This window comes from Triticum urartu, chromosome 1A (genome assembly GCF_056163025.1).
Source record: "Triticum urartu cultivar PI428250 chromosome 1A, HENAU_Tu73, whole genome shotgun sequence".
In the NCBI taxonomy this organism is placed as follows: Eukaryota; Viridiplantae; Streptophyta; class Magnoliopsida; order Poales; family Poaceae; genus Triticum; species Triticum urartu.
In genome coordinates, this window is record NC_141873.1 from 296,887,164 (window position 1) to 296,900,207 (window position 13,044).

The following is a 13,044-nucleotide window of genomic DNA, read 5'->3' on the forward strand; positions in this document are numbered from 1 at the left end:
CAACCTTCTTCTTGTAGACATTGTTGGGCCTCCAAGTGCAGAGGTTTGTAGGACAGTAGCAAATTTCCCTCAAGTGGATGACCTAAGGTTTATCAATCCGTGGGAGGCACAGGATGAAGATGGTCTCTCTCAAGCAACCCTGCAACCAAATAATAAAGAGTCTCTTGTGTCCCCAACACACCCAATACAATGGTAAATTGTATAGGTGCACTAGTTCGGCGAAGAGATTGTGATACAAGTGCAATATGGATAGTATATAATGGTTTTTGTAATCTGAAAATATAAAAACAGCAAGGTAGCAAGTGGTAAAAGTGAGCACAAACGGTATTGCAATGCTAGGAAACAAGGCCTAGGGTTCATACTTTCACTAGTGCAAGTTCTCTCAACAATAATAACATAATTGGATCATATAACTATCCCTCAACATGCAACAAATAGTCACTCCAAAGTCACTAATAGTGGAGAACAAACGAAGAGATTATTGTAGGTACGAAACCACCTCAAAGTTATTCTTTTGGATCGATCTATTCAAAAGTCTATACTAGAATAACACCTTAAGACACATATCAACCAAAACCCTAATGTCACCTAGATACTCCAATATCACCTCAAGTATCCATGGTTATGATTATACGATATGCATCAAACAATCTCAGATTCATCTATTCAACCAACACAAAGTACTTCAAAGAGTGCCCCAAAATTTCTACCGGAGAGTCAATATGAAAACGTGTGCCAACCCCTATGCATAAGTTCACAAGCGGAACCCGCAAGTTGATCACCAAAACATACATCAAGTGGATCACGTGAATATCCCAATGTTACCACAGATAAGCACATGCAAGACATACATCAAGTGTTCTCAAATCCTTAAAGACTCAATCCGATAAGATCACTTCAAAGGTAAAACTCAATACATTACAAGAGAGTAGAGGGGGAGAAACATCATAAGATCCAACTATAATAGCAAAGCTCACGATACATCAAGATCGTACCATCTCAAGAACACGAGAGAGAGAGAGAGATCAAACACATAGCTACTGGTACATACCCTCAGCCCCAAGGGTGAACTACTCCCTCCTCGTCATGGAGAGCGCCGGGATGATGAAGCTGGCCACCGGTGAGGGATTCCCCCCTCCTGCAGGGTGCCGGAACGGGTCTAGATTGGTTTTCGATGGCTACTGAGGCTTCTGGCGACGGAACTCCCGATCTATTCTGCTCCTCGATGTTTTAGGGTATATGGACATATATAGGAGAAAGAAGTTGGTCAGGGGAGCCACGAGGGGCCCACGAGGGTGGGGGCATGCCTAGGGGGGTAGGCGCGCCTCCCTACCTCGTGGCCACCTCGAAGCTTCCCTGACGTCTACTCCAAGTCTCCTAGATTGCTTCCGTTCCAAAAATAACTCTCCCGAAGGTTTCATTCCGTTTGGACTCTGTTTGATATTCCTTTTCTTCGAAACACTGAAATAGGCAAGAAAATAGCAATTTGGGCTGGGCCTCCGGTTAATAGGTTAGTCCCAAAAATAATATAGAAGTGTATAATAAAGCCCATAAACATCCAAAACGGGTAATATAATAGCATGGAACAATAAAAAATTATAGATACATTGGAGACGTATCAAGCATCCCCAAGCTTAATTCCGGCTCGTCCTCGAGTAGGTAAATGTTAAAACAATTTTTTTGATGTGGAATGCTTTCTAGGATATTCTTCAATGTATGTTTCTCTATTGTGGCATGAATGTTCAGATCCAAAAGATTCAAGATAAAAGTTTATTGTTGACATAAAAATACTAATGCTCCAGGTATGCTAATCAAGCAATTATATCTTATCAAAATACCATAGCCAAATAAAACTTATCCCTACAAAGTCATATAGTTTGGCCATGCTTCATTTTCGTCACACAAAATGCTCTCATCATGCACAACCCCGATGACAAGCCAAGCAATTGTTTCATACTTAGACTTTTCAAACTCTTTCAACTTTTATGCAATATATGAGCACGAGCCATGGACATAGCACTATGGGTGGAATAGAATATGATGATTGAGGTTGTGTGAGAAGACAAAAAGGGAGAAAGTCTCACATTGACGTGGATTATCAATGGGCTATGGAGATGCCCACCGATTGATGTCAATGCAAGGAGTAGGGATTGCCATGCAACAGATGCACTAGAGCTATAAATATATGAAAGCTCATCAAAGAAACTAAGTGGGTGTGCATCCAACTCGCTTGCTCATGAAGACCTAGGGCATTTGAGGAAGCCCATCATTGGAATATACAAGCCAAGTTCTATAATGAAAAATTCCCACTAGTGTAGGAAAGTGACAAAATAAGAGACTCTCTATAACGAAGATCATGGTGCTACTTTGAAGCACAAGTGTGGAAAAAGGATAGTAACATTGTCCCTTCTCTCTTTTTCTCTCATTTATTATTATTATTATTATTATTATTATTTGGGCCTTCTTTTTTTGGCCTCTTTTCTTTTTTTTCTTTTTTTCGTCGGGAGTCTCATCCCGACTTGTGGGGGAATCATAGTCTCCATCATCCTTTCCTCACATGGGACAATGCTCTAATGATGATCATCACACTTTTATTTTCTTACAACTCAAGAATTACAACTCGATACTTAGAACAAAATATGACTATATGCGAATGCCTCCGGCGGTGTACCAGGATTGCGATGAATCAAGAGTGACATGTATGAAAAAATTATGAACGGTGGCTTTGCCACAAATACGATGTCAACTACATGATCATGCAAAGCAATATGACAATGACGATGCGTGTCATAATAAATGGAATGGTGGAAAGTTGCATGACAATATATCTCGGAATGGCTATGGAAATGCCATAATAGGTAGATATGGTGGGTGTATGATACCGGCGAAAAATGCGCGGTATTAGAGAGGCTAGCAATGGTGGAAGGGTGAGAGTGCGTATAATCCATGGACTCAACATTAGTCATAAACAACTCACATACTTATTGCAAAAATCAACAAGTCATCAAAACCAAGCACTACGCGCATGCTCCTAGGGGGATAGATTGGTAGGAAAAGACCATCGCTCGTCCCCGACCGCCACTCATAAGGAAAGCAATCAAAGAACACCCCATGCTTCAAATTTGTCACATAACGTTCACCATACGTGCATGCTACGGGACTTGCCAACTTCAACACAAGTATTCATCAATTTCACAATTACTCAACTAGCACACTTCTAATATTACCACCTTTATATCTCAAAACCATCTATCAAGCATCCAACTTCTCTTAGCATTTAAAATTTATAACCAAAGTGAATTACCATGCTGTTCTAAAGGATGATACATCCATTTTGCATCATGCTTTTACATCGATATTTATTGCATTATGGGATATTATTACACATTATGTCACAATACTTATGCCTATTCTCTCTTATTTTACAAGGTTTACATGAAGAGGGGGAATGCCGGCAGCTGGAATTTTGGGCTAGAAAAGGAGCAAATATTAGAGACCTATTCTGATCATCTCCAAAAGTCCTGAAACTCCACGGGAGCACTTTTCAGAATATATAAAAAATATTGGGTGAAAGAAGTTCCGGAGGGGGGCCACCCGCCGTCCATGAGGGGGGGGCGCCCTACCCCCCTGGGCGCGCCCCCTGCAACGTGGGCCCCCTGGTGGCCCTTTGATGCCCATCTTCTGCTATATGAGGTCTTTCGCCCGAGAAAAAAATCATAAGCAAGCTCACGGGACGAAATTCCGCCTCCACGAGGCGGAACCTTGGCGGAACCAATCTAGGGCTCCGGCAGAGCTGTTCTGCCGGGGAAACTTCCCTCCGGGAGGGGGAAATCATCGCCATCGTCATCACCAATGATCCTCTCATCGGGAGGGGGTCAATCTCCTTCAACATCTTCACCAGCACCATCTCATCTCAAACCCTAGTTCATCTCTTGTATCCAATCTTTGTATCCAAACCTCAGATTGGTACCTATGGGTTGCTAGTAGTGTTGATTACTCCTTCTAGTTGATGCTAGTTGGTTTACTTGGTGGAAGATCATATGTTAAGATCCATTATGCATATTAGTACCCCTCTGATTATGAATATGAATATGCTTTCTGAGTAGTTACGTTTGTTCCTGAGGACATGGAAGAAGTCTTGCTATTAGTAGTCTTGTGAATTTGGTATTCGTTCGATATTTTGATGAGATGTATGTTGCCATCCCTCTAGTGGTGTCATGTGAACGTCGACTACATGACACTTCACCATTGTTTAGGCTTAGAGGGAGGCATTGGGAAGTAATAAGTAGATGATGGGTTGCTAGAGTGACAGAAGCTTAAACCCTAGTTTATGCGTTGCTTCGTAAGGGGCTGATTTGGATCCATATGTTTCATGCTATGGTTAGGTTTACCTTAATACTTCTGTTGTAGTTGCGGATGCTTGCAATAGGGGTTAATCATAAGTGGGATGTTTGTCCAAGTAAGGACAGCACCAGTCCACTCACATATCAAATTATCAAAGTATCGAACGCGAATAATATGAACGTGATGAAAACTAGCTTGACGATAATTCCCATGTGTCCTCGGGAGCACTTTCCTTCATATAAGAGTTTGTCCAGGCTTGTCCTTTGCTACAAAAAGGATTGGGCCGTCTTGCTGCACCTTATTTACTTTTATTACTTGCTACTCGTTACAAATTACCTTATCACAAAACTATCTATTACCGATAATTCTAGTGCTTGCAGAGAATACCTTACTGAAAACTGCTTATCATTTCCTTCTGCTCCTCGTTGGGTTCGACATTCTTACTTATCGAAAAGGCTATGATAGATCCCCTACACTTGCGGGTCATCAAGACTCTTTTCTGGCGCCGTTTCCGGGGAGTGAAGCGCCTTTGGTAGGTGGAATTTGGTAAGGAAAAATTTATATAGTGTGCTGAAATTTACTGTCACTTGTTACTATGGAACATAATCCTTTGAGGGGCTTATTCGGGGTATCTTCATGTAGTCCGGAACTACAATTAGCTACTCCTCAACCTACTGAACCTACTGAAAATGTTTACTTTGAAATTCCTTCGTGTATGATAGAGAAACTGCTACCTAATCCTTTTGCAGGAGATGGGACATTGCATCCCGATTTACACTTAATCTATGTGGATGAAGTTTGTGGATTATTTAAGCTTACAGGTATGCCCGAGGATGTTATCAAGAAGAAGGTTTTCCCTTTATCTTTGAAGGGATACGCATTGACATGGTATAGGCTATGTGATGATATGGGATCATGGGACTATAAGCGATTGAAATTGGAATTTCACCAGAAGTTTTATCCTATGCATCTTGTTCATCGTGATCGTAATTATATATATAATTTTTTCCACGCGAAGGAGAAAGCATCTCTCAAGCTTGGGGAGGCTTAAGTCAATGTTATATTCATGCCCCAATCATGAGCTCTCAAAATAAATGATTATTCAAAAAAGTTATGCTCGGCTTTCTCTCAGTAATCGCTCCATGCTCGATACTTCTTGTACTGGATCTTTTATGATGAATACTATTGAATTCAAATGGGATTTATTGGAAAGATTTAAACGCAAATCTGAAGATTGGGACCTCGACGATGGTAAGGAGTCACCTAAGTTTGATTGTGTTAAACCTTCTATGGATACCGATGAATTTCGTGAATTTAGCACTAAATATGGACTTGACTCTGAGATAGTAGCTTCCTTTTGTGAATCCTTTGCTACTCGTGTTGATCTCCCTAAGGAGAAGTGGTTTAAATATAATCCTCCCATTGAAGTAAAAGTAGTTGCACCTATTAAAGTTGAAGAAAATACCATCACTTATAATGATCCCGTTGTTCCTACTGCTTATGTTGAGAAACCACCTTTCCCTGTTAGAATAAAGGATCATGCTAAAGTTTCAATTGTAGTCAACAAAAGTAATATTAGGACACACAAACCCCTTGAGCAAGTTAAAGTTGAACCTAATATTGCTATGGTTAAAGATCTCTTGGCCGATAATATTGATGGGCATGTTATTTACTTCTGTGATGAGACTGCTAGAATTGCTAGACCGGATACTAAAAATAAACATAGAACTGTTATAGGCATGCCTGCTATTTCTGTTAAAATAGGAGATCATTGCTATCATGGCGTATGTGATATGGGTGCTAGTGCAAGTGCAATACCCCATTCCTTATACAAAGAAATTATGCATGATATTGCACCTGCTGAGATAGAAGATATCGATGTTACCATTAAGCTTGCCAATAGAGATACTATTTCACCAATTGGAATTGTTAGAGATGTTGAAGTCTTGTGTGGGAAGGTTAAATATCCTGCTGATTTTCTTGTTCTTGGTTCCCCACAACATAGCTTTTGTCTGATTATATATGGTAGACCCTTCTTGAATACTGTTAATGCTAAGATAGACTGCAATAAGGATATTGTTTCTGTTGGTTTAGGGGATATGTCTCATGAGTTTAACTTTGCTAAGTTTTGTAGACAACCCCATGATGAGGAATTGCCTAGTAAAGATGAAATTATTGGTCTTGCTTCTATTGTCGTGCCTCCTACTGATCCTTTAGAACAATATTTGCTAGACCATGAAAATGATATGTTCATGAATGAAAGAAGGGAAATAGATGAAGTATTCTTTAAACAGGGACCTATTCTGAAACACAACTTGTCTGTTGAAATCCTAGGGGATCCTCCTCCACCCAAGGGTGATCCCGTGTTTGAGCTTAAACCATTGCCTGATACTCTTAAATATGCTTATCTTGATGAAAAGAAGATATATCCTGTTATTATTAGTGCTAACCTTTCAGAGCATGAAGAAGAGAGATTATTGAAAACTCTGAAGAAGCACCATGCTACTATTGGATATACTCTTGATGATCTTAAGGGCATTAGTCCCACTCTATGTCAACACGAGATAAATTTGGAGAAAGATGCCAAACCAGTTATTGATCACCAACGACGGCTGAATCCTAAGATGAAAGAAGTGGTAAGAAAGGAAATATTGAAGCTCCTTGAGGCAAGTATAATTTATCCCGTTGTTGATAGTCAGTGGGTAAGTCATGTCCATTGTGTCCCTAAGAAAGGAGGTATTACTGTCGTTCCTAATGATAAAGATGAATTAATTCCACAAAGAATTATTATAGGTTATAGGATGGTAATTGATTTTCGCAAATTGAATAAAGCTACTAAAAAAGATCATTAATCTTTGCCTTTCATTGATCAAATTCTAGAAATATTATCCAAACACACACATTTTTGCTTTCTAGATGGTTACTCTGGCTTCTCTCAAATACCTGTGTCAGCTGATGATCAAGCAAAGACCACTTTTACTTGCCCTTTCGGTACTTTTGCTTATAGACGTATGCCTTTTGGTTTATGTAATGCAGTTGCTACCTTTCAAAGATGCATGATGGCTATATTCTCTGACTTTTGTGAAAAGATTTGTGAGGTTTTCATGGACGATTTCTCCGTTTATGGATTCTCTTTTGATGATTGCTTGAGCAACCTTGATCGAGTTTTGCAGAGATGTGAAGAAACTAATCTTTTCTTGAACTGGGAGAAGTGCCACTTTATGGTCAATGAAGGTATTGTCTTGGGGCATAAAATTCCCGAAAGAGGTATTAAGTTGATAAAGCTAAAGTTGATGCTATTGAAAAGATGCCATGTCCCAAGGACATCAAAGTTTCACATACCAGGAAAAGAAAAGGTTCTTCTATGATTTAAGACATTACTTCTGGGATGACCCACATCTTTATAAAGGAGTAGATGGTATTATTAGACGTTGTGTACCTGAGCATGAACATGAACAGATCTTACGCAAGTGTCACCCCGAAGCTTATGGAGGACACCATGCTGGAGACAGAACTGCACATAAGGTATTGCAATCTGGTTTTTATTGGCCTACTCTCTTCAAGGATGCCCGTAAGTTTGTCTTATCTTGTGATGAATGTCAAAGAATTGGTAATATTAGTAGACGTCAAGAAATGCCTATGAATTATTCACTTGTTATTGAACCATTTGATGTTTGGGGCTTTGATTATATGGGACCTTTTCCTTCCTCTAATGGATATACACATATTTTAGTTGATGTTGATTACGTTACTAAGTGGGTAGAAGCTATTCCAACTAGTAGTGCTGATCATAAGTCATAACACCTCTATTAAGATGCTTAAAGAAATTATTTTTCCGAGGTTTGGAGTCCCTAGATATTTAATGACTGATGGTGGTTCACATTTTATTCATGGCGCCTTTCGTAAAATTCTTGCTAAGTATGATGTTAATCATAGAATTGCATCTAGTTATCACCCACAGTCTAGTGGTCAAGTAGAATTGAGTAATAGAGATCTCAGATTAATTTTGCAAAAGACCGTTAATAGATCTAGAAAGAATTGGTCAAAGAAACTTGATGATGCATTATGGGCCTATGGAACTGCATATATAAATCCTATGGGTATGTCTCCGTATAAAATGGTTTATGGAAAAGCATGTCACTTACCTCTTGAACTAGAACATAAGGCATATTGGGCTATTAAAGAGCTCAACTATGACTTCAAACTTGCCGGTGAGAAGAGGTTATTTGACATTAGCTCACTTGATGAATGGAGAACTCAGGCCTATGAAAATGCCAAACTGTTTAAAGAAAAAGTTAAAAGATGGCATGACAAAAGGATACAAAAGTGTGAGTTTAATGTAGGTGATTATGTATTGCTATACAACTCTCATTTAAGATTTTTTGCAGGCAAACTCCTCTCTAAATGGGAAGGTCCTTACGTTATCGAGGAGGTCTATCATTCCAGTGCCATAAAAATCAACAACTTCGAAGCCACAAATCCGAGGGTGGTGAACGGTCAAAGAATCAAACATTATATCTCAGGTAATCCTATAAATGTTGAAACTAATGTTATTGAAACCGTAACCCCGGAGGAATACATAAGAGACACTTTCCAAAACATTTTAGACTCTGAAAAGGAATAGGTATGTGGTACGGTAAGTAAACTGACTCCAAAACCGTTCTAATCGCAATTTTTCTCTGTTTTGGAATATTTAAGAAAATAGGAAAATAAGAAGCAGACCAGAAAGGACACGGGGCTTCCATGAGGGTGGAGGGCGCGCCTTACCCCTGGGCGCGCCCCCTGCCTCGTGGGCACCTCGTGCGCTCTCCGGACTCCGTTTTCTTGCACGATACTTCTTTTGGTCGGTAAAAATTCATTATATAATCTCCCGAAGGTTTTGACCACCGTATCACGCAAAAATCCCCCTGTTGTTGTTTCGAGCTGTTTTCTACCAGGGTTGTCAAGGCCAAGCATCATGTCGTCTCCCTCCTCCTCCAACAATGAGGGCAACGATGCTTGGCTAATGAACATAGAGCTGAAGAGAGAAGAACCCGGAGAGATCAACAAGGATGGTGGGATCAAGGAGGCCATGGGGGATCAAGCTCCGGTAGTAGTAGAAGAAGACATCCTTCCACCTCACCACAATCTCTTTACCCCAACGGATATTGAGGCTTTCAAGATGATTGAGTTAGCTCATATTCAAAACAAGTATCTCACAAGTGAAAATATTTTATTGAAGGAGCATATCATCGCACTCAAGGGCATTATCCGCAAATTGGAGGATCTCTTACGCTCGATGTGCGACTACCCATCATCACCAACACCTTCTTCACCAACAAAGAAGAACTGAGCATCGGGTATGGGCACTCCCCTTGGCAACTGCCAAGCTTGGGGGAGTTCCCCGGTATCATATCACCATCACTTTTATCTTTACCATTTTTCTTAGTTTGATCATTTTGATAATATCTTGATCTAGTAGAATGAAGTTTTAGTATGATCTAGTTGTGAGTTTTGCTTTATGATCTTCTTATGTAATCGAGTCCGTGAGCTATATATAATAAAGATTAGTGTTGAGTCAAGGGCTTGATTATTTTTCTATGATCTTGAGGGAATAAAATAAAAGAGAAGAAATAAAAAGAAATAAAGAGATCATATGGATCTTATGGAGAGTAATGAGCTCACATATAAAGAGTATGATGAATAAAAGTTGTTGATAGTTGACAAACATAGTTTTGGTCATCGTTGCAATTAATAGGAAGTAATAAAGAAAGAGAGGTTCACATATAAATATATTATCTTGAACATCTTTTATAATTATGAGCACTCATTAAAGTATGATATGCACAAGGAAGACAAGGAAGACAACGTAATGGGTTATGTTTCCTTACATCTGAGATAAATTATATTGTCATGGATCATCCAACATGTTGAGCTTGCCTTTCCCTCTCTTTCTAGACAATTCTTTGCACCAAGTAGAAATACTACTTGTGCTTCCAAATATCCCTAAACCCAGTTTGCCATGAGAGTCCACCATACCTACCTATGGATTGAGTAAGATCCTTCAAGTAAGTTGTCATCGGTGCATGCAATAAAAATTGCCTTCTAAATATGTGTGACTTATTAGTGCGGAGAAAATAACCTTTATACGATCTCGTGATGTGGAAGAAATAAAAGCGACAGACTGCATAATAAAGGTCCATATCACAAGTGGCAATATAAAGTGACGTTCTTTTGCATTAAGATTTCGTGCATCCAACCATAAAAACGCATGACAACCTCTGCTTCCCTATGCGAAGGGCCATCTTTTATTCTTGTCTTATACTTCATGCAAAGAGTCATGGTGATATTCACCTTTCCTTTTTACATTTTTCCTTCGGCAAGCATAATGTGTTGGAAAGATCCTGATATATATAGCTAATTGGATGTGAGTTTTCATGAACTATTATTGTTGACATTACCCTTGAGTTAAAACGTTGGGAGGCAAAACTATAAGCCCCTATCTTTCTCTGTGTCTGATTAAAACTCTATACCCATAAATATTGCGTGAGTGTTAGCAATTGTGAAAGACTAAAAGATGGTTGAGTATGTGGATTGCTGAAAAGCTCTTATATTGACTCTTTCCTATGTTACGATAAATTGCAATTGCCTCAATGACTGAGATTAGAGTTTGTTGGTCCTCAATGAAATTTATGATTCATACAAATTGTGATTGAATTTCTACTTTAGCATAAGAGATCATATGACAATATATATATATGTTGTTGTCTAAGAATGATCATGATGCCCTCATGTTTGTATTTTATTTTTATCGACACCTCTATCTCTAAACATGTGGACATATTTTTTGATTTCGGCTTTCGCTTGAGGACAATCGAGGTCTAAGCTTGGGGAGTTGATACGTACATTTTGCATCATGCTTTTATATCGATATTTATTGCATTATGAGCTGCTATTACACATCATTTCACAATACTTATGCCTATTCACTCTTATTTTACAAGGTTTACATGAAGAGGGGGAATGCCGGCAGCTGGAATTCTGTGCTGGAAAAGGAGCAAATATTAGAGACCTATTATGCACATCTCCAAAAGTCCTGAAACTCCACAGGAGCACTTTTCAAAATATATAAAAAATATTGGGCGAAAGAAGTTCCAGAGGGGGGTCACCCACCGTCCACGAGGGTGGGGGGCGCGCCCTACCCCTCTGGGCGCGCCCCCTGCCTCGTGGGCCCCCTGGTGGCCCTCTAATGCCCATCTTCTGCTATATGAGGTCTTTCGCCCGAGAGAAAATCATAAGCAAGCTCACGGGACGAAACTCTACCGCCACAAGGCGGAACCTTGGCAGAACCAGTCTAGGGCTCCGGCAGAGCTGTTCTACCGGGGAAACTTCCCTCCGGGAGGGGGAAATCATCGCCATCGTCATCACCAACGATTCTCTCATTGGGAGGGGGTCAATCTCCATCAACATTTTCACCAGCACCATCTCATCTCAAACCCTAGTTCATCTTTTGTATCCAATCTTTGTATCCAAACCTTAGATTGGTACCTGTGGGTTGCTAGTAGTGTTGATTACTCCTTGTAGTTGACGCTAGTTGGTTTACTTGGTGGAAGATCATATGTTCAGATCCATTATGCATATTAATACCCCTCTGATTATGAACATGAATATGCTTTGTGAGTAGTTACGTTTGTTCCCGAGGACATGGGAGAAGTCTTTCTATTAGTAGTCATGTGAATTTGGTATTCGTTCGATATTTTGATGAGATGTATGCTGTCATCCCTCTAGTGGTGTCATGTGAACATCGACTGCATGACACTTCACCATTGTTTGGGCCTAGAGGGAGGCATTGGGAAGTAATAAGTAGATGATGGGTTGCTAGAGTGACAGAAGCTTAAACCCTAGTTTATGCATTGCTTCGTAAGGGGCTGATTTGGATCCATATGTTTCATGCTATGGTTAGGTTTACCTTAATACTTCTATTGTAGTTGCGGATGCTTGCAATAGGGGTTAATCATAAGTGGGATGTTTGTCCAGTAAGGACAGCACCCAAGCACTGGTCCACCCACATATCAAATTATCAAAGTACTGAACGCGAATCATAAGAACGTGATAAAAACTAGCTTGACGATAATTCCCATGTGTCCTCGGGAGCGCTTTCCTTCATATAAGAGTTTGTCCAGGCTTTCCTTTGCTACAAAAAGGATTGGGCCATCTTGCTGCACCTTATTTACTTTTATTACTTGCTACTCGTTACAAATTACCTTATCACAAAACTATCTGGTACCAATAATTCTAGTGCTTGCAGAGAATACCTTACTGAAAACTGCTTATCATTTCCTTCTGCTCCTCGTTGGGTTCGACATCTTACTTATCGAAAAGGCTACAATAGATCCCCTACACTTGTGGGTCATCAAAGGACTCTCAAAATGATATAAGTGAAGCATGAGAGGTCAATTATTTCTATAAAGTAGAACCACCGCCGTGCTCTAAAAGATATAAGCGAAGCACATAGAGTATTCTAATAAATTCCAATTCATGTGTGTCTCTCCCAAAAGGTGTGTACAGCAAAGATGATTGTGGTAAACTAGAAAGCAAAGACTCAAATCATACAAGGCGCTCCAAGCAAAACACATATCATGTGGCAAATAAAAATATAGCTCCAAGTAAAGTTACCGATAGACGAAGTCGAAAGAGGGGATGCCTTCCGGGGCATCCCCA